This window comes from Mytilus galloprovincialis, chromosome 5 (genome assembly GCF_965363235.1).
Source record: "Mytilus galloprovincialis chromosome 5, xbMytGall1.hap1.1, whole genome shotgun sequence".
Lineage (NCBI taxonomy): Eukaryota > Metazoa > Mollusca > Bivalvia > Mytilida > Mytilidae > Mytilus > Mytilus galloprovincialis.
Window position 1 is genome coordinate 61106280 of NC_134842.1, and position 26572 is coordinate 61132851.

General features: G+C 34.7%; 1 long non-coding RNA gene across 3 annotated transcripts; it reads right to left on the reverse strand.

Annotated features, from left to right (window-relative positions):
- Positions 1-12183: 12183 nt before the first annotated feature.
- On the reverse strand, positions 12184-19296 carry LOC143076192 (uncharacterized). 3 transcript variants are annotated; one of them, XR_012978558.1, is made up of 3 exons: positions 19165-19296; positions 17809-17916; positions 12184-12346 (listed from the first exon to the last, which is right to left on the reverse strand). It is a non-coding gene; the product is annotated as an uncharacterized LOC143076192 (long non-coding RNA). The 3 variants fall into 3 exon arrangements; XR_012978557.1 differs by having other exon boundaries at positions 18991-19276; XR_012978556.1 differs by having other exon boundaries at positions 19025-19274.
- Positions 19297-26572: the final 7276 nt, after the last annotated feature.

Sequence of the window (26572 nt, forward strand, 5' to 3'; positions counted from 1 at the left end):
CTAATACTGTTGATAGACGGTATATAGGAGCACTACATTGTACGTTAACTACCAACAGTAGGTATAGACTAAAACTCTTGATAGACGGTATATAGGAGCATTATATTGTATGTTAACTACCGACAGTAGGTATAGACAAATACTGTTGATAGACGGTATATAGGAGCACTATATTGTATGTTAACCACCGACGGTAGGTATAAACAAATACTGCTGATAGACGGTATATAGGAGCACTATATTGTATGTTAACCACCGACGGTAGGTATAGACAAATACTGTTGATAGACGGTATATAGGTGCAAATATTGTATGTTACCTTCCGACAGTAGGTATAGACAAATGCTGTTGATAGACGGTATATAGGAGCACTATATTGTATGTTAACTACCGACAGTAGGTATAGACAAATACTGTTGATAGACTGTATATAGGAGCACTATATTGTATGTTAACTACCGACAGTAGGTATAGACAAATACTGTTGATAGACGGATTATAGGAGCACTATATTGTATGTTAACCACCGACGGTAGGTATAGACAAATACTGTTGATAGACGGTATATAGGAGCACTATATTGTATGTTAACTACAGACAGTAGGTATAGACTAATACTGTTGATAGACGGTATATAGGAGCACTACATTGTACGTTAACTACCAACAGTAGGTATAGACTAAAACTCTTGATAGACGGTATATAGGAGCACTATATTGTATGTTAACCACCGACGGTAGGTATAAACAAATACTGTTGATAGACGGTATATAGGAGCACTATATTGTACATTAACTACCGACAGTAGGTATAGACACATACTGTTGATAGACGGTATATAGGAGCACTATATTGTAAGTTAACTACCAACAGTAGGTATAGACTAAAACTCTTGATAGACGGTATATGTAATAGCACTATATCGTATGTTAATCATCGACGGTAGGTATAGACAAATACTGTTGATAGACGGTATATAGGAGCACTATATCGCATGTTAACTACCGACGGTAGGTTTACAAAAAAAACATAACAATAGACGGTATATAGGAGCATTTTATTGCATGTTAATCACCGACGATAGGTATAGATAGATTATGTTGATAGACGGTATATAGGAGCACTACATTGCATGTTAATCACCGACGGTAGGTATAGACAACTGTCAATAGACTGTGTAATGGAGCACTGTATTGTATGTTAACCACCGACGGTAGGCACCGACAAATACTGTTGATATACGGTGTATAGGAGCACTATACTGTATGTTAACTACCGACAGTAGGTATAGACAAATACTGTTGATAGACGGTATATAGGAGCTCTATATTGTATGTTAACTACCGACGGTAGGTATAGACACATACTGTTGATAGACGGTATATAGGAGCACTGTATTGTATGTTAACTACCAACAGTAGGTATTAGACTAATACTGTTGATAGATGGTATATAGGAGCACTATATTGTATGTTAACTACCGACAGTAGGTATAGACAAATACTGTTGATAAACGGTATATAGGAGCACTATATTGTATGTTAACCACCGACGGTAAGTATAACCAAATACTGTTGATAGACGGTATATAGGAGCACTATATTGTATGTTAACCACCGACGGTAGGTATAAACAAATACTGCTGCTAGACGGTATATAGGAGCACTATATTGTATGTTAACCACCGACGGTAGGTATAGACAAATACTGTTGAAAGACGGTATATAGGTGCACTATATTGTATGTTACCCTCCGACAGTAGGTATAGACAAATACTGTTGATAGACTGTATATAGGAGCCCTATATTGTATGTTAACTACCGACAGTAGGTATAGACAAATACTGTTGATAGACGATTTATAGGAGCACTATATTGTATGTTAACCACCGACGGTAGGTATAGACAAATACTGTTGATAGACGGTATATAGGAGCACTATATTGTATGTTAACTACAGACAGTAGGTATAGACTAATACTGTTGATAGACGGTATATAGGAGCACTACATTGTACGTTAACTACCAACAGTAGGTATAGACTAAAACTCTTGATAGACGGTATATAGGAGCACTATATTGTATGTTAACCACCGACGGTAGGTATAAACAAATACTGTTGATAGACGGTATATAGGAGCACTATATTGTACGTTAACTACCGACAGTAGGTATAGACACATACTGTTGATAGACGGTATATAGGAGCACTATATTGTATGTTAACTACCAACAGTAGGTATAGACTAAAACTCTTGATAGACGGTATATGTAATAGCACTATATCGTATGTTAATCATCGACGGTAGGTATAGACAAATACTGTTGATAGACGGTATAAAGGAGCACTATATTGTATGTTAACTACCGACAGTAGATATAGACAAATACTGTTGATAGACTGTATATAGGAGCACTATATTGTATGTTAACTACCGACAGTAGGTATAGACAAATACTGTTGATAGACGGTTTATAGGAGCACTATATTGTATGTTAACCACCGACGGTAGGTATAGACAAATACTGTTGATAGACGGTATATAGGAGCACTATATTGTATGTTAACTACCGACAGTAGGTATAGACTAATACTGTTGATAGACGGTATATAGGAGCACTACATTGTACGTTAACTACCAACAGTAGGTATAGACTAAAACTCTTGATAGACGGTATATAGGAGCACTATATTGTATGTTAACCACCGACGGTAGGTATAAACAAATACTGTTGATAGACGGTATATAGGATCACTATATTGTATGTTAACTACCGACAGTAGGTAAAGACACATACTGTTGATAGACGGTATATAGGAGCACTATATTGCATATTAACTACCAACAGTAGGTATAGACTAAAACTCTTGATAGACGGTATATATAATAGCACTATATCGTATGTTAATCATCGACGGTAGCTATAGACAAATACTGTTGATAGACGGTATATAGGAGCACTATATTGTATGTTAACTACCGACAGTAGGTAAAGACAAATACTGGTGATAGACGGTATATAGGAGCACTATATCGCATGTTAACTACCGACGGTAGGTTTAGAAAAAAATAATAATAATAGACGGTATATAGGAGCATTTTATTGCGTGTTAATCACCGACGGTAGGTACAGATAAATTATGTTGATAGACGGTATATAGGAACACTATATTGCATGTTAATCACCGACGGTAGGTATAGACAACTGTCAATAGACTGTGTAATGGAGCACTGTATTGTATGTTAACCACCGACGGTAGGCACAGACAAATACTGTTGATAGACGGTATATAGGAGCTCTATATTGTATGTTAACTACCAACGGTAGGTATAGACACATACTGTTGATAGACGGTATATAGGAGCACTATATTGTATGTTAACTACCGACAGTAGGTATTAGACAAATACTGTTGATAGACGGTATACAGGAGCACTATATTGTATGTTAACTACCGACAGTAGGTATAGACAAATACTGTTGATAGACGGTATATAGGAGCACTATATTGTATGTTAACCACCGACGGTAGGTATAGCCAAATACTGTTGATATACGGTAAATAGGAGTACTGTGTTGCATGTTAACCACCGACGGTAGGTATAGATAAATACTGTTGGTAGACGGTATATAGGAGCACTATATCGCATGTTAACTACCGACGGTAGGTTTAGAAAGATACTGTTAATAGACGGTATATAGGAGCATTATATTGCATGTTAACCACCAACGGTAGGTATAGACAAATACTGTTGATAGACGGTGTAAAGGAGTACTAATTCGTATGTTAACCACCGACGGTAGGTATAGACAAATACTGTTGATATAAGGTGAATAGGAGTACTGTATTGCATGTTAACCACCGACGGTAGGTATAGATAGAATGAAATTCAAAACAGTGTGGCTGTGGCCATTGATTGACACATTAAATTCATCCATTGACTGGGACAATATACATGAACGTTTGTCTGTAACGACCACTGTTCACGACGTACCTACGATAGACATTTAAACTGTGGGGTCACCAAAGGTTTCTTAACGCCTTTAATTATCAAATAATTCAAAAAATTAATCAGGCATAACCTTTATGTTTTGATTTATATAATTGATATAAATCAAAACATCGTGTTATTTCTGATTAGTTTTTCGAATTACTTTATTAAGTTGTTGAGAACCTTTGGTGACCCCATAGTTTAAGTGTCTTTAAAAAGTACATAGTGAGCAGTGGTAGTTACATACAAACGTTCACCTTAATTGTCCCAGTCAATGGATGAATTTAATGTGTCAATCAATGGCCACAGCCACACTGTTTTGAATTTCATTATAAATACTGTTGGTAGACGGTATATAGGAGCACTATATCGCATGTTAACTACCGACAGTAGGTTTAGAAAAATACTGATAATAGACGGTATATAGGAGCATTATATTGCATGCTAACTACCGACAGTAGGTATAGACAAATAATGTTGATAGACGGTATATAGGAGCACTATATTGTATTTTAACTACCAACAGTAGGTATAGATTAATAATCACCGACGGTAGGTATAGACAAATACTGGTGATAGACGGTATATAGGAGCACTATATTGTATGTTAACCACCGACGGTAGGTACAGACAAATACTGTTGATATACGGTGTATAGGAGCACTATACTGTATGTTAACTACCGACAGTAGGTATAGACAAATACTGTTGATAGACGGTATATAGGAGCACTATATTGTATGTTAACCACCGACGGTAGGTATAGACAAATACTGTTGATATACGGTAAATTGGAGTACTGTATTGCATGTTAACCACCGACGGTAGGTATAGATAAATACTGTTGGTAGACGATATATAGGAGCACTGTATTGTTATTGGTTGCTGTCTTTGATATTGATTTTACGTTTATCGTTTCAGCATTAATCGGGCTGTTAGTTTTCGTTTTTCGTCACATCTAGTCAGGAATGGGTTTTAATAGCATTTTACATGAATACATATGTGTAACTCATGGCTGATTCACATTCGTTTGTCTTTGGTGGATAAGTTTCCCATTGGCAATATTACCACATATCTTCTGAATTTTCATTGCATCATCTAAACATGTAAAATTCGTATATAGAAAATATATACGTATAGATAATATATATATAATATAAAAAAAGTAGCTGTTGTATGATTGCCAATGAGACAACAGTAGTGTTTTTGGGACAGAATGACTCCCATTAAGGTGGACGTCGGACGCTGACGCCATATTCGAAAGTTGGCGCCATATTTAGGCCTTAAAGTGGACGCCATAGTCGACCCTGAAATCAAGACGCAAACATCGGGTTGGACCATGTTACTCGGACATCGAGACGCCGACGCCATATTTGGGCTTAAATCCTGGACGCTATATCTTAATGTTTGACCAGGCTACCCTCCAGGGTGAATACTTTTAGTGACCCTAGAAAGAGTTTTTCAAGACTTGAGACCTGCTATACATCCATGTAGGTGTTTTAAGATTTTTTTTTCTTTTCTTCTGTTTTTTTTTCTTTCTTTTTTCATTATTTTTTTTTTTTTTGTATCATTATTTTTCATTTAACCAAATAAAACTACGAGTTTACTGTCATTCTGAATCATGTCAGTGGATGAAAAGTTGTTGATAATGTCCTTCATCTCGAGTCCCTACATCTCAATTTGACGTAATAAATGCAATACAGGCCACATGTATCTGAATCATTGGGTTGGATTTGATTGCAAACCACACAGTATTTCGGTCCATTGACGATGAGTACATTTCTGAAATAGCGTTGGTACTTTTCCGGTTATCGTCCTAAGGAGTCGAAAAATTATGATGGACCCGATGCGGGGAAATGAAATGCAACCCAATGACTCCCCTTTTGATCACAGTTGTCCCTATTGACCACAAACCTTCTACGCCTGTCGCTCACATATCTAGGCAAGTCTTCTGCACAGCAAACGGTCACGGGCAATCCACTCAAAGCATCCTCTACATCTGTCCCGGTCATCGTTAAGGGCAATGCCGTTTTTATTCCCACAACCTTGCTGACGTTAGGCTTCTAATCCACGTAGGTGAGCAAACACTAAGTACTCCACAATCCTGACAGGCGATGAGATCTTTCCGTGTTTCAGCATCCTCTGACGAACTATGTGTTGTCTCGTCGGCAATATCTTCGTCTGATGAGACCGAACTATCGTCTTCAAAAGTATTCGAGAGACGGTCGTCATCCCTCTGTCCGTCTGGTGTCTCTCCTTGACCGACCTGCAAGACCTCTGTGTGCAATCTGGAGGCTTCTGGGGTTCTAGCTTTTAGGTCAACAAGAAAGTACCCGAAAGGTGTCCTCTTTGCCTCTTCAAATTTCCGGAGAAAGAAGTCCCCTCGAGAAGGATACATCTGTCGGCCAAAAGTCACGATGGGCTGTCGATCAATGGGGTTATTAAAGAGAATGAGATAATGACAGTTTCGTCTCTGGGTGGGGTCTTTGCCAAAGTATAAATTCTGATGAAAAACGACGACCGATAAATTCCTATGGTGACACCCTACCGTAAACAAATCATTTATTCTGGAGTCTTTGTCCGATGTCGACATGAGGTCATCTAATAGGATCATGTTTCGAATGTTGGGATCGAAAAAATCGTCCCTTTCGAGATCAAAAGGAATTCCACGAATGAATTCAACGCGTGGAAGCACTGCATGTTCGTTGTATTTCCTCGTAAAGAGGTTGCCACCTTTTATACAACCAAACGATCCTGTCTGGACTAGGACTTCACAGTTTTTTTATGTGTTGAAACAAATAAAATAAAATAAGTTTTATCGCAGGAGGTTGGACCGGACACAATCATGGTGAAAGGGTGTCTAAACACGAAAGCCTTCTGCTGCTGCTTTTGCTGCTGCTGCTGCTGTTGCTGCTTTTGCTGCTGCTGGGTAACACCTGGGTGGTATAGTGGCTCATCGGAAGAATGCTTACTTCTTATATGTCTTTGAAGATCGTGCGGCCACACAAACACTTAACAGCAAATATTGCAATTAAACATACTCGTAATTTCCTAAATGACAGTGAGTAGTTTCCTCTTATAGATTTACTTCACTTCCTTCGAAAATATAGCAAGAGAAATACATCGTCATCTTTTAGACGACATATTTGAAGATGATCGTATCTCAAAACAAATTCGATGTGATACAATTCATTCCTGGTTACCGTGAAATAGACTGGTTTCCCAAACGTCACGTCCGGGATATCTTCATTTAATCGTATCGACTGGAGAATATGGAGAGATTTTCCCTAACGTACGACTGGTGCACGAAATCGGAACAGAAGTACATACGTCTCGTTTAGGCTTCTAATTCCTGTATGAACGACACCTTCAATGAACATTCCCACGATCCATCCAACGTATAGCGTTTTGCAAGGCGCACTTTGAAATTGCCACGTACGTTATTTTCAAACGATGGATGAAAGCGAGTTTTCGCTATTAATAAATAAACAAAACTCGTCCATAGTGTTAATCCAGTGAAACCTTTAGTATCTCTCTAACAGCTTTGTTATACTCAAAGCCGTATTTAAGGAAATAAACGGAAATAATAATTGATTGCTTAACGTCCAGTGGCAAATAATTCATGAATGTTTAGAACACGTTACCATAAATACAATAGGTATAGGTCTTGTAAAAGAGGCCACCCCGCGGAATAAAGGGTATATTGGATAGGAACATAAATTTTGCCTTGCAATAGGCTAAAATGTGTTGTGTATAACTATATAAGTACAGTAGACTAATTTATCTTCTATACGGTTGAAATAATTATTATAGTCAATACAATTTTTTGTGTTTCTGTTCTGGTATTGAACTTTTAACTCTTGAAAATTCCGATATACAGTTTCTTTTATCTACAAGTTTTTCAAATATAGAACAACAACTGTAAAATGTTTTGGTTTCTTCGTTCCATATGTCTTTGATATATTTTATGTTACTTTTTAGAAAGGAAGAAAAAAACAATGGTTTATTTTGAAAAGAAATTTTTTGAATTACCAAATAGTCTCATATTAAGAACCTCGTTCTTAGTTTTGGGATTATCTCCCATTTTTAGAAAATTAGACCATGTATAAATCATTTTCTGATAAAATACAGGAATATTTTTAAGATTTAGTCCTTTAATATTTGAACATTTACATAAAAAATACTGATCATTATACTTGTTGTCAAATTGTCGAAGCCAATACTTGCCAATCGCATTCCAGCTTTCTAATGGTTCGTGAAGACCACGAGCAATTTAGTTTTAACGATTTCTATTTTAAAAATTAGCAAAATTGATTGAACACTTAATTTGGTTGTTTGTTGGTTTTGTTTTGTTTTTGTAAATTAGCGCTGAATGGGCACAATTTCAGAACGGTCAAAGTGGCGTCACCCAATTTCAAACTTGATCATCAGACTCAGTGTTTTGTGTTAATAAACATTGTGTATTAATTCAATAACATTTGGTTGAGGCAAACTAAATGTAGAGAGCGGAAATTACAGAATAAGCACTACGTCTTTGACCATTTGTAAAGGGGCATAACTCACGAACTATACAAGAGACGCCCTTCAATTTCAAATTTTATCTGTGTGTTTTAGTAATTGGCATAGTGTATAAGTTGAATTTATAACATTTGGTTGAGGCAAACGGAAACCATTTCTGGGAACGTACCCGACAAATGGACTGGACTGACGGACAAGGGCTAGACTAAACTTCTCCCACGCCTAGCGGCGGGGGCATAAAAAATGTGTTTGATACCCATAATTCGTGACAGTAACATTTATATTCCTTTTTCTTAATTTAAAGTCTTCTTAGACAGGCGATTTCCTTCGTGTGTATCGCCAATTAATATATTTTACACAGAAGCAAAAGAATTAGTTTCGGCAACATGGTTAATCGAAGTGTAAAACCTAAGATTTTCATCCCTAGGTTTACATTTCGATAAACCAGGTTGGCGAAACTATTTCCGTTGCATCTGTGTAAAATGTATCCAGGTACACACACTAATGATATTAACCGCTTAAAAAAACTTTGGTGGAAACTAAAAAATAAAAATATTTCGGTCAAGAAATATGAGAATTAGACATATTTCCCCCCGGAGAGTTTCGGTGTGTAAACTGGGTCGCTGGTTAATAAACCCACCCGTTTACACGACAAAAATTTCTAGGTATAGTGTAAAATGCGTTAAAACTAAATTGATTGCGGTCAAGTTTGTTTCACTTTGTCAAAAAGGTTTTAATGAAGAAGATTTTTGTAAAAGTAATAAACAGCGATGGGTGCAGAGTGAGGAAGAAAGCTCTCTTAATTCTGTGTGCCATGTGAGCTAAAAATCTGTGATAATGAATTTTAATCTGAAATTACCAATTACAATAAAAACTGTGATAACGAATTCCACAAATTCGTTATCACAAATTTAATCAGTTTAAACAAATTCTACAATTCGTTATAACGATAAAATCGTTATAACGAATTTATCGTTATCACAAATTACAAAAAAATTGTGATAAGGAATTTAATTCTTAATAACGAATTACAAGATCTGTTATAACGATTTCACCAATTCATTATCACAAATTTAATCTGTTAAAACGAATTATAAAATTCGAGATAACAATTTAAATTCGTGATTTCGAATTCAAATAATTTTATACTTTTGGGAGGTCCTAAATGGGCTTCCGTAGAAAGCAATAATACTGAATGTTTCACGATTGTCATGTTAATAAGATAAGAAATCCAAAAATTAAAAAGATAAAGACAAATATTTTATGTATTGATATCAAACATTTTAATCCAATTCTCTTTACACGGGAATAGTTCCGCCTACTGCATTGATTGACAGTTTTTCTGATTAATATAAATAGTATTTCTTGGAGAATTCTTACAGTTGTTATAAACATGTATAAGTAGTTAATTATTTAAGAGGTAGAAGATTCTTTTCAGAATTATCACAGACTTATTACCTAGGGGTTGGGTAAGCGTTTATCAAAGACAAATTCTCGTCCATTTTCGAGAATATACCGTCCACTTTTAAGGGTATGACGTCACTTTAAAGGGTAGTCTGATGCAACATTAAGGTATAGCGTCCAAGTTTAAAGCCCAAATATGGCGTCGGTGTCTCGATGTCCGAATCATACGGTCCAACCTCAAATTCGCGTCCCGATTTCATGGTCGACCATGGCGTCCGCGTTAAGGCCCAAATATGGCGTCGGCATTCACACCCAGGTCCAAATATAGCGTCAGCGTCCGACGTCCACCTTTATGGGTTCATTCTGTCCTACAAACACTACTGATAACTCTCCACAAGAGACCAAAATGGCACAGAAATTAACAACTATAGGTCACCGTACGGCCTTCAACAATGAGCACAGCCCATACCTGTAGCCAATGTAGAAAAAACAAACGCGAAACAATACGCACAGTAAAACTCAGTTTAAGAGAAGTCCGAGTCCGATGTCAGAATATGAAACAAAAGAAAATAAACAAAATGACAATAATACATAAATAACAACAGACTACTAGCAGTTATTGACATGCCAGAACCAGACCTTATTTAAACTGATTGAAAGATTATGTCTTCATCATATGAATATCAGGCACAATCCCTCCTGTTAGGGGTTTAGTATTATACCGTCATGAAATATACAACCCTCTTATTTACAATATCATTTGGTCAACACCTATTTACAAGGGTCTATTTGATATGATTTTTCTCATTGTTGAAGGCTGTATGGTTGCATATAACTGCTTACGTCCACTTTATTTGAACTTGAGTGGATACATGTAGGCGTCTCATTGGCAATCATACCACATCTCCGTATTTTTACAGTATTGTATCAGTACTGTTACCTAATAACAGGACAAAACAAGACAGCAATTTGACAAAACTAAAGACATACATACTTGATTTTACTTCTCTAAAGATATAAACAAAATTTTCATAGTTCGTATCTGAACATGTACACAGCCATGGGAATTTTAAGGGACTATATTTCAGTGTGCATATATTTAGTAGCTAATCTGGCTACTTCCTGTTTATCAGACCGGTACATAGATGCCAACCCCCTTTTGACACAATCAGTAACAAACTATCAAATTTTCCGTATTTTTAAAAAGTTTTCAGTAATCATTCATAAACGTGCATTTACCAATAAAAATTACTGACGAGTGGTTGCAAAGTGATGTACACTAAAATTTGTCATTTAACATGTTGTCTGTAGTATGTATTCCATTCATTAATTGTTCAGATGTTCTCGACTCAAACATTTTTGTTTTGTCAAGGAGAAGTAGAGAAAGCGGGAAAGCTACTTAATAAAATGCAAGTTTGCCTCTTCGGAAGTCAGTTAGTTACCCAACAATAGGTTGATAACTCCCGAGAAACCGGAAGCATTACATTGGCGTTTCCTAAATACTGGACCAGGACGGAAAAGTAATGATAAAAATCCGCGTTTTACAAAATTGAACGTCGATGATTGGGAATCCGTAACTATTCGACTTTGACCGTAATAGCGTAGTTTTTATCGCAAAATCGGAAAAACTACGGAAAAATCGTAATGGTTGGCATCTATGCCGGTACCTTAGAAAAGAATTGTGACAATATATCCAATCTTTTCATAAACCAAAGACTAACGTCACTAGGAGCAGCAGTTAGTTGTCATAGATACTCTAGATAGAAAGATAATCTGCCACTTTTATAAAAGGGACTACACATAGTTTTTGAAAGGGTATAATCGGTTTGTGCCGAAATTACTTTCTTTAGTCCAGAAACTCATTTGTGCTAAATGGTAATCTCCACCCACATTTAGGACTGGCAGTTATTTGTAGTTTTTATCAACAGCTTGCACTTTTTCTAAATTATATTTGATTCTTTTAAGACTGACCAAAACTGTTTTTTTAACCATTGTGGTTTGATTAAGGTAGTGTATATCAAACAGCTGTTGGAAATATTTTGGACAACCCTCTTATTTACAATATCATTTGATCAACACCTAGTGGTCTTTGGTGGTATCTCGCATAACATTAATAAGGTCTTTTTTAAAAGGCAACTTGAAATTATTGGTCCCATATTTATGTGCTATAGCAAATGTATGGGCTGCTGATCTGCATATATGATAGCAATATATTCTTATGTTTTGAATGACCCCTTATTTCTTCACTCCACTTTATAAGATAGAAATAAATGTTATTCCATATTTTATTGGTTTTTTTAAAGGTATCATAATTTAGACATAAAGACAAAACTAAGCACAGTGAAAAAAGTCTACTTTGTCCTGTAAAGTTTGAGATGTTTTTGTTGTTCAATCTTTGTCACTTGTATGGAAACACTAAATCTTGATAACCTACAACAGAAATATTATCACTTTTATTTCAATTCAATTGTTGCAGTTATCATGCATGTAATAGAGAAAATGATAAATTAGACCAGATCTGAACATTAATAATATCAAAACTGGAGGCTTCAATGAGCCTGTGTCACTCACATGATACTTTTATTTACAATTGATGCATGATACAGAAATTGTCCATACCAACCGTCAGTGTTTACCATACAATACAGTACTTCTATACACTGTCTGTATACAGTATTTGTCGGATTTTGTCCATACCTATCGTCGATGTTTGACATAAAATACAATACTCCTATATACCGTATATCAACAGTATTTGTCTATACCTACCGTCGGTGGTTAACATACAATACAGTCCTCCTATATACCGTCTATCAACAGTATTTGTCTATACCTACCGTCAGTGGTTAACATACGATATAGTACTCCTTTGCACCATCCATCAACAGTATTTGTCTATACCTACCGTCGGTGGTTAACATACAATATAGTGCTCCCATAAACCGTCTATCAACAGTATTTGTCTATACCTACTGTCGGAAGTTAACATACAATATAGTGCTCCTATATACCATCTATCAACAGTATATGTCTATACCTACCGTCGGTGGTTAACATACAATATAGTGCTCCCATATACCGTCTATCAACAGTATTTGTCTATACCTACCGTCGGTAGTTAACATACAATATAGTGCTCCTATATACCGTCTATCAACAGTATGTGTCTATACCTACTGTCGGTGGTTAACATACAATATAGTGCTCCTATATACTGTCTATCAACAGTATTTGTCTATACCTACCGTCTGTAGTTAACATACAATATAGTGCTCCTATATACCATCTATCAACAGTATTTGTCTATAACTACCGTCGGTGGTTAACATACAATATAGTGCTCCTATATACCGTCTATCAACAGTATTTGTCTATACCTACTATCGGTAGTTAACATACAATATAGTGCTCCTATATACCGTCTATCAACAGTATTTGTCTATACCTACCGTCGGTGGTTAACATACAATATAGTGCTCCCATAAACCGTCTATCAACAGTATTTGTCTATACCTACTGTCGGAAGTTAACATACAATATAGTGCTCCCATATACCGTCTATCAACAGTATTTGTCTATACCTACCGTCGGTAGTTAACATACAATATAGTGCTCCTATATACCGTCTATCAACAGTATGTGTCTATACCTACTGTCGGTGGTTAACATACAATATAGTGCTCCTATATACTGTCTATCAACAGTATTTGTCTATACCTACCGTCTGTAGTTAACATACAATATAGTGCTCCTATATACCATCTATCAACAGTATTTGTCTATAACTACCGTCGGTGGTTAACATACAATATAGTGCTCCTATATACCGTCTATCAACAGTATTTGTCTATACCTACTATCGGTAGTTAACATACAATATAGTGCTCCTATATACCGTTTATCAACAGTATTTGTCTATAACGACCGTCGCTGGTTAACATACAATACAGTGCTCGTTGATACCGTCTATCAACAGTATCTGTCTATACCTACTGTCGGTAGTTGCTCCTATATACCGTCTATCTTCAGTATTTGTGTATACCTACCGTCGGTGGTAAACATAAGATATAGTGCTCCTACATACCGTCTATCAACAGTATTAGTCTATCCTACCGTCAGTGCTTAACATACAATATAGTGCTCCTATATACCGTCTATCACCAGTATTTGTCTATACCTACCGTCGGTGGTTAACATACAATATAGTGCTCCCATATACCGTCTATCAACAGTATTTGTCTATACCTACTGTCGGTAGTTAACATACAATATAGTGCTCCTATATACCATCTATCAACAGTATATGTCTATACCTACCGTCGGTGGTTAACATACAATATAATGCTCCCATATACCGTCTATCAACAGTATTTGTCTATACCTACTGTCGATAGTTAACATACAATATAGTGCTTCTATATACCGTCTATCAACAGTATTTGTCTATACCTACCATCGGTGGTTAACATACAATATAGTGCTCCTACAATGTATATACCGTCTATCAACAGTATTTGTCTATACCTACCGTCGGTGGTTAACATACAATATAGTGCTCCAATATACCGTCTATCAACAGTATTGTCTATACCTACTGTCGGTAGTTAACATACAATATAGTGCTTCTAAATACCGTCTATCAACAGTATTTGTCTATACCTACCGTCGGTAGTTAACATACAATATAGTGCTCCTATATACCGTGTATCAACAGTATGTGTCTATACCTACTGTCGGTGGTTAACATACAATATAGTGCTCCTATATACTGTCTATCAACAGTATTTGTCTACACCTACCGTCTGTAGTTAACATACAATATAGTGCTCCTATATACCATCTATCAACAGTATTTGTCTATAACTACCGTCGATGGTTAACATACAATATAGTGCTCACATATACCGTCTATCAACAGTATTTGTCTATACCTACTGTCGGTAGTTAACATACAATATAGTGCTCCTATATACCATCTATCAACAGTATATGTCTATACCTACCGTCGGTGGTTAACATACAATATAATGCTCCCATATACCGTCTATCAACAGTATTTGCCTATACCTACTGTCGGTAGTTAACATACAATATAGTGCTTCTATATACCGTCTATCAACAGTATTTGTCTATACCTACCGTTGGTGGTTAACATACAATATAGTGCTCCTATATACCATCTATCAACAGTATTTGTCTATACCTACCGTCGGTGGTTAACATACAATATAGTGCTCCTATATACCGTCTATCAACAGTATCTGTCTATACCTATTGTCGGTAGTTAACTATAGACCCATTGGTTGCCTTCGGCTGTTGTTTGCTCTATGGTCGGGTGGTTGTCGCTTTGACATATTCACCATTTCCTTTCTCAATTTTACCGTCTATAAACAGTATTTGTCAATACCTACTGTCGGTAGCTAACATACAATATAGTGCTCCTATATACCGTCTATCAACAGTATTTGTCTATACCTACCGTTGGTGGTTAACATACAATATAGTGCTCCTATATACCGTCTATCAACAGTATTTGTCTATACCTACCGTCGGTGGTTAACATACTATATAGTGCTCCCAGATACCGTTGATGTCTATCAACAGTATTTGTCTATACCTACCGTCGGTAGTTAACATACAATATAGTGCTCCTATATACCATCTATCAACAGTATTTGTCTATACCTACCGTCGGTGGTTAACATACAATATAGTGTTCCTATATACCGTCTATCAACAGTATCTGTCTATACCTATTGTCGGTAGTTAACATACAATATAGTGCTTCTATATACCGTCTATAAACAGTATTTGTCAATACCTACTGTCGGTAGTTAACATACAATATAGTGCTCCTATATACCGTCTATCAACAGTATTTGTCTATACCTACCGTCGGTGGTTAACATACAATATAGTGCTCCTATATACCGTCTATCAACAGTATGTGTCTATACCTACTGTCGGTAGTTAACATACAATATAGTGCTCCTATATACCGTCTATCAACAGTATTTGTCTATACCTACCGTCGGTAGTTAACATACAATATAGTGCTCCTATATACCATCTATCAACAGTATTTGTCTATACCTACCGTCGGTGGTTAACATACATTACAGTGTTCCTTTTTACCATCTATCAACAGTATTTGTCTATACCTACCGTCAGTTGTTAACATACAATATAGTGCTCCTATATACCATCTATCAACAGTATTTGTCTATACCTACCGTCGGTGGTTAACATACAATATAGTGCTCCTATATACCGTCTATCAACAGTATCTGTCTATACCTACTGTCGGTAGTTAACATACAATATAGTGCTTCTATATACCGTCTATGAACAGTATTTGTCTATACCTACTGTCGATAGTTAACATACAATATAGTGCTCCTATATACCGTCTATCAACAGTATTTGTCTATACCTACCGTCGGTGGTTAACATACAATATAGTGCTCCTATATACCGTCTATCAACAGTATTTGTTTATACCTACCGTCGGTGGTTAACATACAATATAGTGCTCCTATATACCGTCTATCACCAGTATTTGTCTATACCTACCGTCGGTGGTTAACATAAGATATAGTGCTCCTATATACCGTCTATCAACAGTATTTGGCTATACCTACCGTCAGTGGTTAACATAGAATATAGTGCTCCTATATACTGTCTATCACCAGTATTTGTCTATACCTACCGTCGGTGGTTAACATGGAATATAGTGCTCCTATATACCGTCTATCAACAGTATTTGTTGATACCTACTGTCGGAGGTTAACATAGAATATAGTTTTCCTATATACCAAGAGGGATAACGGATCTGCATCTAGAATTTATCATGCTGCCCTTTTTTTGGATTTTCAAAATTCTTGTTATCCCTTAATTTTTACATTCATCCCAAATAATACAACAGTAGTCAATTAGGGGCAGAACACCCATTGTATTATGTTTTCTTGCAGATATAAAAAAAAATTTATTTAAGAAAGATGGTATATTCTGGATGATATATTAGCACAACCTTGGTCAATTTGATTTCTCCAGTTACTTAGTGGGCTGTCAATTTTGAAACTAATATTTTTTCACATGAAGAATTTTGTAATACTTTAATTTATTATCAAGTTTGGTTGAAAAGTCTGAATAGTTTCTGCTTTGTTCCAGTAATCAAACATTTTGTTTCATTTGCATCTATGAACATGTTATTCATTTTACACCACTCTTCATCCCTGTATAAATCTTCTTGAACATCATCATTTATATTTTCTAGATGTTTCCCCCTGATTTATGAATAGTGGTGTCATCAGCATATACAACGATATAGGTCTGTTTCACAATTTTTAATGCATAAGGGAAGGTCATTTATAAATAGCACAAACAATAGAGGACAAGGTATTGAACATTGGGGAACACCAAATTTTACATGTTGTTGTTCAGAGTTAACATTACAAATGTATACCTTTTGTTATTCAGGTACGACTTAAAAAAACTAACAGTAGTCTCACTAAATCCATACATGTTGAGCTTTAAACAAAGAAAGTCATATTCTACCAAATCAAAAGCTTTTTTTTAAATCTTAATAAAATTGCTAGGTTTAAATTACCATCTTTCATTTCTTGCAACCATGTGTCAATGATATTAAATAAATATCAAGCTCAATCCAGTATATATTCCAAGTTATGGACAAATGATAATGCTATTAAAAATACCAAATCATAACCAGTGCTTTTCTCTTTTTCTATTTACAGTATATGACTAGGTAATAATGATTACTTTTTTCAACTATTTTCATACTTTTTTGTTTCCTCTGCTTTTGTATCAAGGGCATAATTGTTTATGGCAAACTAATCATCTGCATAATCAAACTATTCCTAACTATACTCTACCTCAAATTCTGGAAACTGCAGAATTTTTGTCATAGCAGTCTTATGGTAGCTGAACTATTTCTATTTTTTGTAAATCTGGATTAATAAGTCTTTTGTCACATTCTGGGGCTATAGAAAAAAAACATTACAGAATTATCAAAATTATGTGTGTATAATGTTTGTGTACAGTCATTCAACTAAAAAAGGACAAAAATTATTTTTTTGTATATAAATAAATAATTGTGATTTTAATGTCTTAATATTATAAAAAAAACTTCAAAAGATTAAATTTAAATTATAATCTAAACATGAAAGAGCACATATAAATCAACCTTTTACTCAGGTTTATATCTAAAACCAGTTATAACTAGCTATAATATCTTTGACTTCACAAATATCATCATCTAATTTTACAACTCAGTATTTATTTGGTGGCACTTCCTGCACACTAAGTATGTTATGCCTTAGGTTTAATTTTGATGCAATCACATTTCAGAAGGTGCATGTCTTGAACTGTTTTAATGAATAAATTACAGTTTTAAAATCAGTTTAGGCTGACCTGTGGTCAATAGTCTTAAACAATGTCATCAAACTATCAGTTTTACTGTAATATATTGATATTGTGACATTTATGGGAAAGAGCATATGAGTTAGTCATATTGGTCAATACAATGGAAAGTTTATAGCTGAGACTACTATAACACTATGTGTTATACCAGTAGTCTCAGTTTATAACTATGTTAATGTTAATTATATACATGACATAATAATTAAATCATTTAAAAAACTATTCCAAAGATTTCTCTCAAATCATGTTTACATTTTTTTAGAGAAGAGTCTGTCTGAAATATATTCAGGGGTAGTCCAAATAATTATGACTTCTTAAAAAGCTATATTATGGGGAAAAGGGGGGGGGTCTATTATGTTTTTTTCATACAGGAGGAAGACGTCAATGCAAAAAAAAAACCAACAAAACAAAACAAAATAAAATAATAGCCTGTCAAGACGTCCTTATATCATAATAATTTGGTCTAATTTTGGGATAATACATTTAACTTCCTTTGATGTCGGGGAGGGGATAAGTTTTGACGATTAATCTTGAAACTAACAATAATTATTTCTTATTGTTACTTTTTTAAGCGAGCGCGATGTGTGGATCTCGAGTTATTTAAAAAAAAAGGGGGGTTACTATATCAAATTTACCCAGTTTGGAGACAATAAATATTTAAAATCTAACCATAAACTCCAATGTTCCTGCTTTTTTCAGCAGAACAAACACGATGGCATTCTCGTCTCTGTTACAATCAATAGTTAACTCATTTCTTCTTCCAGGTTATTTCTTAATCAATTATGATTATCAGCTGTCTATCTATTTACCATGTTTATGTTAAACTGGTCCGTAATTCCATCGTAGTGTATCGATAAGTGAACACAACAGTGATCCAGTTTATTAAACGTCTGTAAACCGAGGTATATAATATACAAGGTTCCTGAGTCAGTAACCGTAACAATCCCCGTGCTTTGTGAGCATGCGCAAGAAACACCAACAAGAAGGATAAAACAGGGTACACAGTTCCGTAATTTCGTATATTTTTCTTATCTTCATACTAAAGAGCTCCAAAAGTAGGCGTGCTTAGGTGCACTGGGCGGGTCTAAAAACCGACTCTCGGTGGTTAACGTCTCTCGATGGTTAACTTTAAGTGCCTACCGAAAAAAAGACGTGCCCGTGTCTTAAACCATTGCATTGGTTTTCGCCTTTAAGTGATATTTCTATTGCACGGGCAAGTTTGGTGTACTTCCATATCAGGAATGCTTACCATTCTGTGGAATCTAGTCTTGCTGCTTCATGCACTTCACACAGTTATTTGTTTTAGTTTTACAATGATTTCTTTGTTATGAATGGAAAACCAGTCGGTTACATACTGCTTTGCCTATTTTCATGTAAGCGTCGCACAAAATACAGAACGTATCATATAAACATATTAACCAAAATCAAAATACTAGTAGTTATTTTGGTAAATGATGACGTAAATTAATGGTGGGTATTGAGGAATCATTACCTACGCGGTCAGTAATTATGGTAAAGTGTATTCATGTGCAGTAATTTTCTAATTACACATGCACTCTAAATGTAAATTACGTTCCAATATCAAACTGGTAGTGGCCGTTCAGTATTGATACACCAAGTAAAGCTGTATTCAGAGTATAAAAGCAAAAGAAGACAGGTTTGACCATAGTTTTTCCGTAGTAGGTAGCCCCTATATGTTGATATACGAAACTGTTTAACTCATTAACTAATAGACTAAAATAGATATTTATGGTTTTAAACAATAATACCTTTGATACATACTACAACTGCAATTCTGAAGACATTGTTGTCCGTAACACTTTTCTCCACATGGCACACACGATGTACCATTTAGTCTGATGAATCCATGCTGACATGCTATCAAATGACAAAATAACGTCTGTGATTTTTTATAACATGTAATACACATGATTGTACGTAATTTCCGTAGTTTATTTCTTAATTTTCTTATTAATGCTACATTATATGCATATATATATGATGACGAAACATCACCAATTGTATTAACAATGTTCCTAAACTTGAGCCTAAACTTAACAGAACAAAATGAGCTTAATTGATAAACAGAAACTTATTTTCAATATTTTGTAAAATCATAATTAACATTTATTTTGCACCTTTAAATGTACAAAGCAGGTAACTGTCGCCAAAATTATCGAATATGAAATTATTTCTAGCATGTAAAGCTCCTTGATCTAGACACCAGCCATTGCATAATTAAACGCCACTTTCATCACTATTGTTTGATTTTATGGCTATCTGTTTGTATTTTTTGAGGAGGCCGCAGTGTCCGGAGAGAATCACCGACCATCGACAGGAAAACTGACAACCCTAAACGTTAGGCACGGTATTGGTGCCATTCAGCGTTACACGACGTTCCCAATAAAACGACGGGTTTGAAGTTGTTCTACGGAAAGTTTCAAACGTTCAACTTATAACCTATTCATGTGAAAATGCCGCTTAAAGCGACCGTAGAATTTACGTTCTTCTAACAAGTATTAATTTTGCAGAGATTTTCGAAGTTGCATCTTTCATATGCTTTTATTTTTTTCAACCCGGTGTATAAATGCAAAATTCCATTGAATTAACACAAAATTTAAAATACATGCACAATTTTTAATTTTGCAAACAATTTTCTCCAACAATAACACAAAATAACAATTTGATATGTTGTTATACATGTTATATGATTTAAAGTTTGTTTTGTATATTTTTTTGGCGTTTTTTATCTTCAAAATGTTTAAAACTATAAAACTTAGTTAGTTTGCTTCTATGAGTGAAACAAGCATTAGCCTTTCAAAAAGGGCTAGTCGACTCTTAGCTGATGAAAATGGAAAGTGATCTCGCTTTGTAGATTAATTCATTTACTAGAATAGCCACGTGCATCAATCAACAAATTTTACCACACACGTGAGGTCACACGTTATGAAGTAGTATATATCGTTTAACGTTGTTGTTTACGAAACTCCAGAAGATTCGACTATTTATAGATAAAAGTTACCTGTGTACCAATATCATGAATATGCATGATTAATGACCAGGCAAAATCTAATTGCCAAAAAAGAGAGGACAAATCCGATACTCTACGGGATTGAAGGACATTTACTAGGTTTGGATTGTCCTAACCAATCAATAAACTTTGATTATTCACGTCTCGTAATATCTTCCAATCAGGTAGCAAGAAAAATGCACGCACTAACTGTCCACCGTTCAATTCTTAATCTCGACTCCTAGGAGTCGATAACAAATGCAGGACAAAATTGTTTGATGCCCCTTTACTCTTAGGACGACCTTATGGAACGCCACAGCTGCCTTATGATAACAATAACCATATCATTACGAATAAGGATATATCATGAAGCAAATGTTCTATACTATAACGACATTTGACTATAATACTCTGTCAAGTTGCTATATCACTAAGATACATTTATATACTATAAAGACACTTTGATATAACATGGAACTACCTTTTCATACTATTCTGTCATTTCACTTTGTTATGAAGATAATATTTCATACTATGAAGACATTTTGATATGACATATATTTCGGTGTGAGCCAAGGCTCCGTGTTGAAGGCCGTACATTGACCTATAATGGTTTACTTTTTTAAATTGTTATTTGGATGGAGAGTTTTCTCATTGGCACTCACACCACATCTTCCTATATCTATATAGAGCTACATTTTCATACTGATTTATCATTTAACTAAACTATTATGTGATATTGCTATGTCATAAAGATACTCCAATGAATTTATAAATTCTTAAATACAAGGCCATAGGCGGATTTAGAGGACCCAGTCCCACATATCATGGAAAAAAATGATTGATTATATAGGGAATCACTGAAGCATTATTGCAGTGGGCCCTTTTTATCGCAGTCAGTGGGCCCCTATTAAAAAAAGTTCTCGATCCGCCACTGAAGGCACGGTATATAATAGATCTTTAAAAAAAACGTCTCGTCAAAAGACAAAATAGACGAAATATTTTAAAATACAAGAAAAGTTTGTTGTTATTGGCTTTGATCTAGCTGTAAGTAACTGAGAATGCTTTCACATCTGTATTTTTTTCTTCTTGTTGTTACCCTGCCACGTCCGATCTGTGTTTTTGTTAGCTGTTTTTGTTCTTTCGGTATCGCTCTGATGAATAAAGACCATTTCAACTGATTTTTATATATAAAAAATAAGATGTGGTATGATTGCCGATGAGACAACTCTCCACAAGAGATCAAATTGAAATAATACAGCAATTAACAACTATAGGTCACTGTACGGCCTTCAACAATGAGCAAAGCCCATACCGCATAGACAGCTATAAAATGCCCAAAAATGGCAATGTAAAACAATTTAAACGAGAAAACTGACGGCCTACTTTTTGTACAAACTAGAGGCTCTAAAGAGCTTGTGTCGCTCACCTTGGTCTATGATCATACTAAACAAAGGACATACATAATAGATGAGAACAGGATTCATGAGAAAATTATGTTTTGGTGATTATGATGTGTTAACACATGACATGGGTAAAATTTCTTTGTTCTTACTGTGCTATAATCTGGATAATACACAGCTAAGGTGTGCATTAACTACCTCAGATATATATACTGCACAGTTCAAATCTATTTTTACCTTTAGGGGCGGTTCCTAGATTTTGAAATGGGCGTTATTCTATAAAATTAGAAAAAAAGATCCCCGTGTATAGCGAGACTAAAAACAATATTGACGAGTTTAATATGCTAAAACACGATACTTTTTCCATACAATGGTGAACAACCTATTCGCCTCTACCCTCGAATCAGCCTTAAAATTACAACAAAGTTGAACTTTGTACAAATATCGTAGTTTCAAAATAGGATAAAAAAAAAGGTTTCTTATTCCTTTTTTTAAATCTAAGCTGAGACATAAAATATTTCATCATATTTTGTGTACAACGTAAATCTTAAATCAGTGTTTTAGAGTCAGAAAGAAAGTTAAAACGATTTTTGGTGGAAGAAGACTTCAAGTCTTCTGAAGGCCTATGGTGCCGACTTTAAAATCCTTGAGCCTCTGTATGCCGCATTCGTTTCTGTGTATTACAATTTCATAACAACTTCTGATTCCTGACACCGATTTTTACACATGATTAAGCATCTGAATCATTTAATTTGTAAATTAGGATTGAAAAACAATCACTATCGTAAATATGTACCCTTTTATTTATGTAAATTATTAGATTTCATCTCATCTATAGCATGAACGTTATTTGTTTACTTGTAACCGGATGATTTTACTGTAGATATGTGCAGTACGCGTGTGTGAATTTGGTATCGGGACAACTCGCCTTGTTTACATGTTCGCCCTTGGTCTGTTCGTCCTGAGTTCTGTCGCCCGTATAGTACGTTCGCCCTGTCAGTGTGTTTAGGGTATCTTTAATAAAAAAAAACCTATAAAACACGACTTAGTGAAAATCATCTGTTCCTTACTTTGTTCACAAGTTAAGACAATCGTGTTCAGCCAATCAAATTCTGTGTTTCTCATTATCAATTAATAAGCCAATCAAAAACGTTTTCTCTGACGATTATTCTAACATGCTAGATTTTGAACTTGTGTTGTTTTCATCTAGTTGTAAAATGTGAATTTTCATCTGCAATCGTTCTTACACAGCTTTTAGGATAAAAGCATGGCTGATTGACAAAATTCAATGATGCAGTACTACCATAAAGTTAATAAATAGTAATTTTTTTTCACTAATTTATTGACATAATACTTGTTGTAACATATTTTATTTTTCTATTCTATTGAATCATTTAAAGGACAATGAACTATTCTTTTTTCACAAAGACCAACAAATAGGTTTGGACCCTCCCCCCATTATGAGTGGTGTCCCTTAAATGAGGGACTGTCCCTAAAACAAGGGGTCATTTTACTGTTGGAAAAAAAAGAAAGAAAATTTTTAAGATTTTTAACTCAAAAGTGGAAAAAATTCATTATATTTGGAACAACTTTTCTAAATGAGGGGTCAAATTAATAAAGGAGATACAAGTTTAGAAACATCTCACAACTTTTTTGACATGTTTTGACCATTTAATACTTGATAGATTCATAGTTCTTGAGGGAAAGTTTCATCAAATAATATGAATATAAAGGTGCTCCTTTTTTTTTTTACAGTGGGTTGTAATGTTCTTCCAATGAGGGTTACGCCTCATTTGGAGTGTTGTTCACAACCTGTTAAAGGTCCATCTTTGTGCATAATTCAAAATTGTAAATTTCAACAAGCATCTAATATTCTTACACAAGAAAATAAACTCTGATCTGCTAGCTACATGTTCATCTTTTCTACCGATTCAATAACTTTAAACCATTGTGGTGACGTCAACCTATTCATTTACCGTGGATTCTTTTTCAAAGAATCAACGCTTCCTAAATTCGTCGCTGAAATGGACTCACCAAATTATATTCAATTGTTTCCTTTGTGCACATAATTTCATTAAGTTTGAATTGGCTAATGTACTGCTTTATGTTAACGGATGGTATTATTTTAAAAACTTACTTTTAGTTTCTGTAATTTCTATATACCTTCTCTGGGAATCGAACCAGTCCATGATTTCTATTTCTTTTGTCTGACATCAACATATCGACGAAACCTCTCGGCTACCAATTTAAAAGTCTATTATATATATATCAATGAATATATGATATACATCGGCACAACGGACACACAGAGCTTGTACCTTTATATATACATAATAGACAAATGAATAGTATGAGTTGGTAGCCTCGAGGTTTCATGGTTAACATCAATGAGTTAAAGGAAAGATCTTGTCGATTTAAGTTCGAATCCCTGCATTTTCTTTGTTGTCCCTATACTCTAGTTTTCCCGTTTTTTTTTTTGTTGTTTTTTTTCTTCTTGTTTTATATACTATTGTGAACATTTTGTGTAATAAAAGCGAATTTGATCGTTTATTGTCGGATTTTTGTTGGCTATACCACATGTTTAAAACGAAAATGATTGCATTCGATTTGTCCATTTTTGTTTTATGAATAGTATGATTTGAAATCTGTTTTACTCCATAATTTTACTAAATAAATGTTTATTCGCAAATTCCTATGCTAGAAAAGTGATGTGCTTAAAATTAGGCTTCTTGTAAGAAATTTCGGAAACATACTTATCATATAATTATACTATATATATGTTCTTTGTCGGGGTGTTGTCCCTATAAAACATTCCCGATTTCCATTCTCAATCTTATTAAAAATAAGTTCGAATCATGATCTCTTATTTTGTACAAACATATAATATTCAGATGACTGATAATAGGAAGATATATAAGGGACGACGAGTTGTGTTATATTTGTATTGTTTTAACCATTTGATTGTGATATTAAAACTATTGTAATGCATCGTATGACACGATAACATGGATATTTAAACTCAGTTAAAAACACTTCTAATTAAGAATAGGCTTTAATTTTTAAAAGATATTAACACAATAGTTTAAGTTATAGATACGATGGATAAGCGTTGATTCATGAAAAACAAACCGTTCGCCCTCCGGGCTCATGGTTTCTTTTTCAAAAATCTACGCTTATCCCTTGTATCTATATCACAGAATCATGCAAACAGACTTAAGAAAAAGGCATGTAAGTTCATCATACAAATATGACACCTTTTCTAGACAATCCAGATCGTGCAAAATACTTCGCTAAAAATTGTAACCTTTAAAATTGTTGTCGCGCACTAAAAAAACCCATGGGAACTTTTTAAAAGTTGGCGGGTATGTAACAAGTCTTACTATTTTATGCCCCATTTATGGACATTATGATTTCTGGTCTGTCTGTCCGTCCTGCTTCAGGTTAAAGTTTATGGTCGAGGTAGTTTTTGATGAAGACGAAATCCAATCAACTTGAAACTTAGAACACATATGTTTCTTATGATATGGTCTTTCTAATTTTACTGCCAAATTAAAAATTTTACCTAATTTCACAGTCCACTGAACATAAAAAATGATTGTACGGATGGGAAATCCATGTACTTATGACACATTCTTGTTTGAAGAAAAAAAATTACGTCATAACGATAATGGAACAAAGCAGGCTAGGTTCGTGGGGCTGCTTTTATGGTAATTCAAGTTACCTTTTATTCACCTTCTTCCACCTCAGAGCTATCAGCTCTTTGATTGGTAATTTCTGCCAAAAAAAAAAGAAATGTATGTAAGG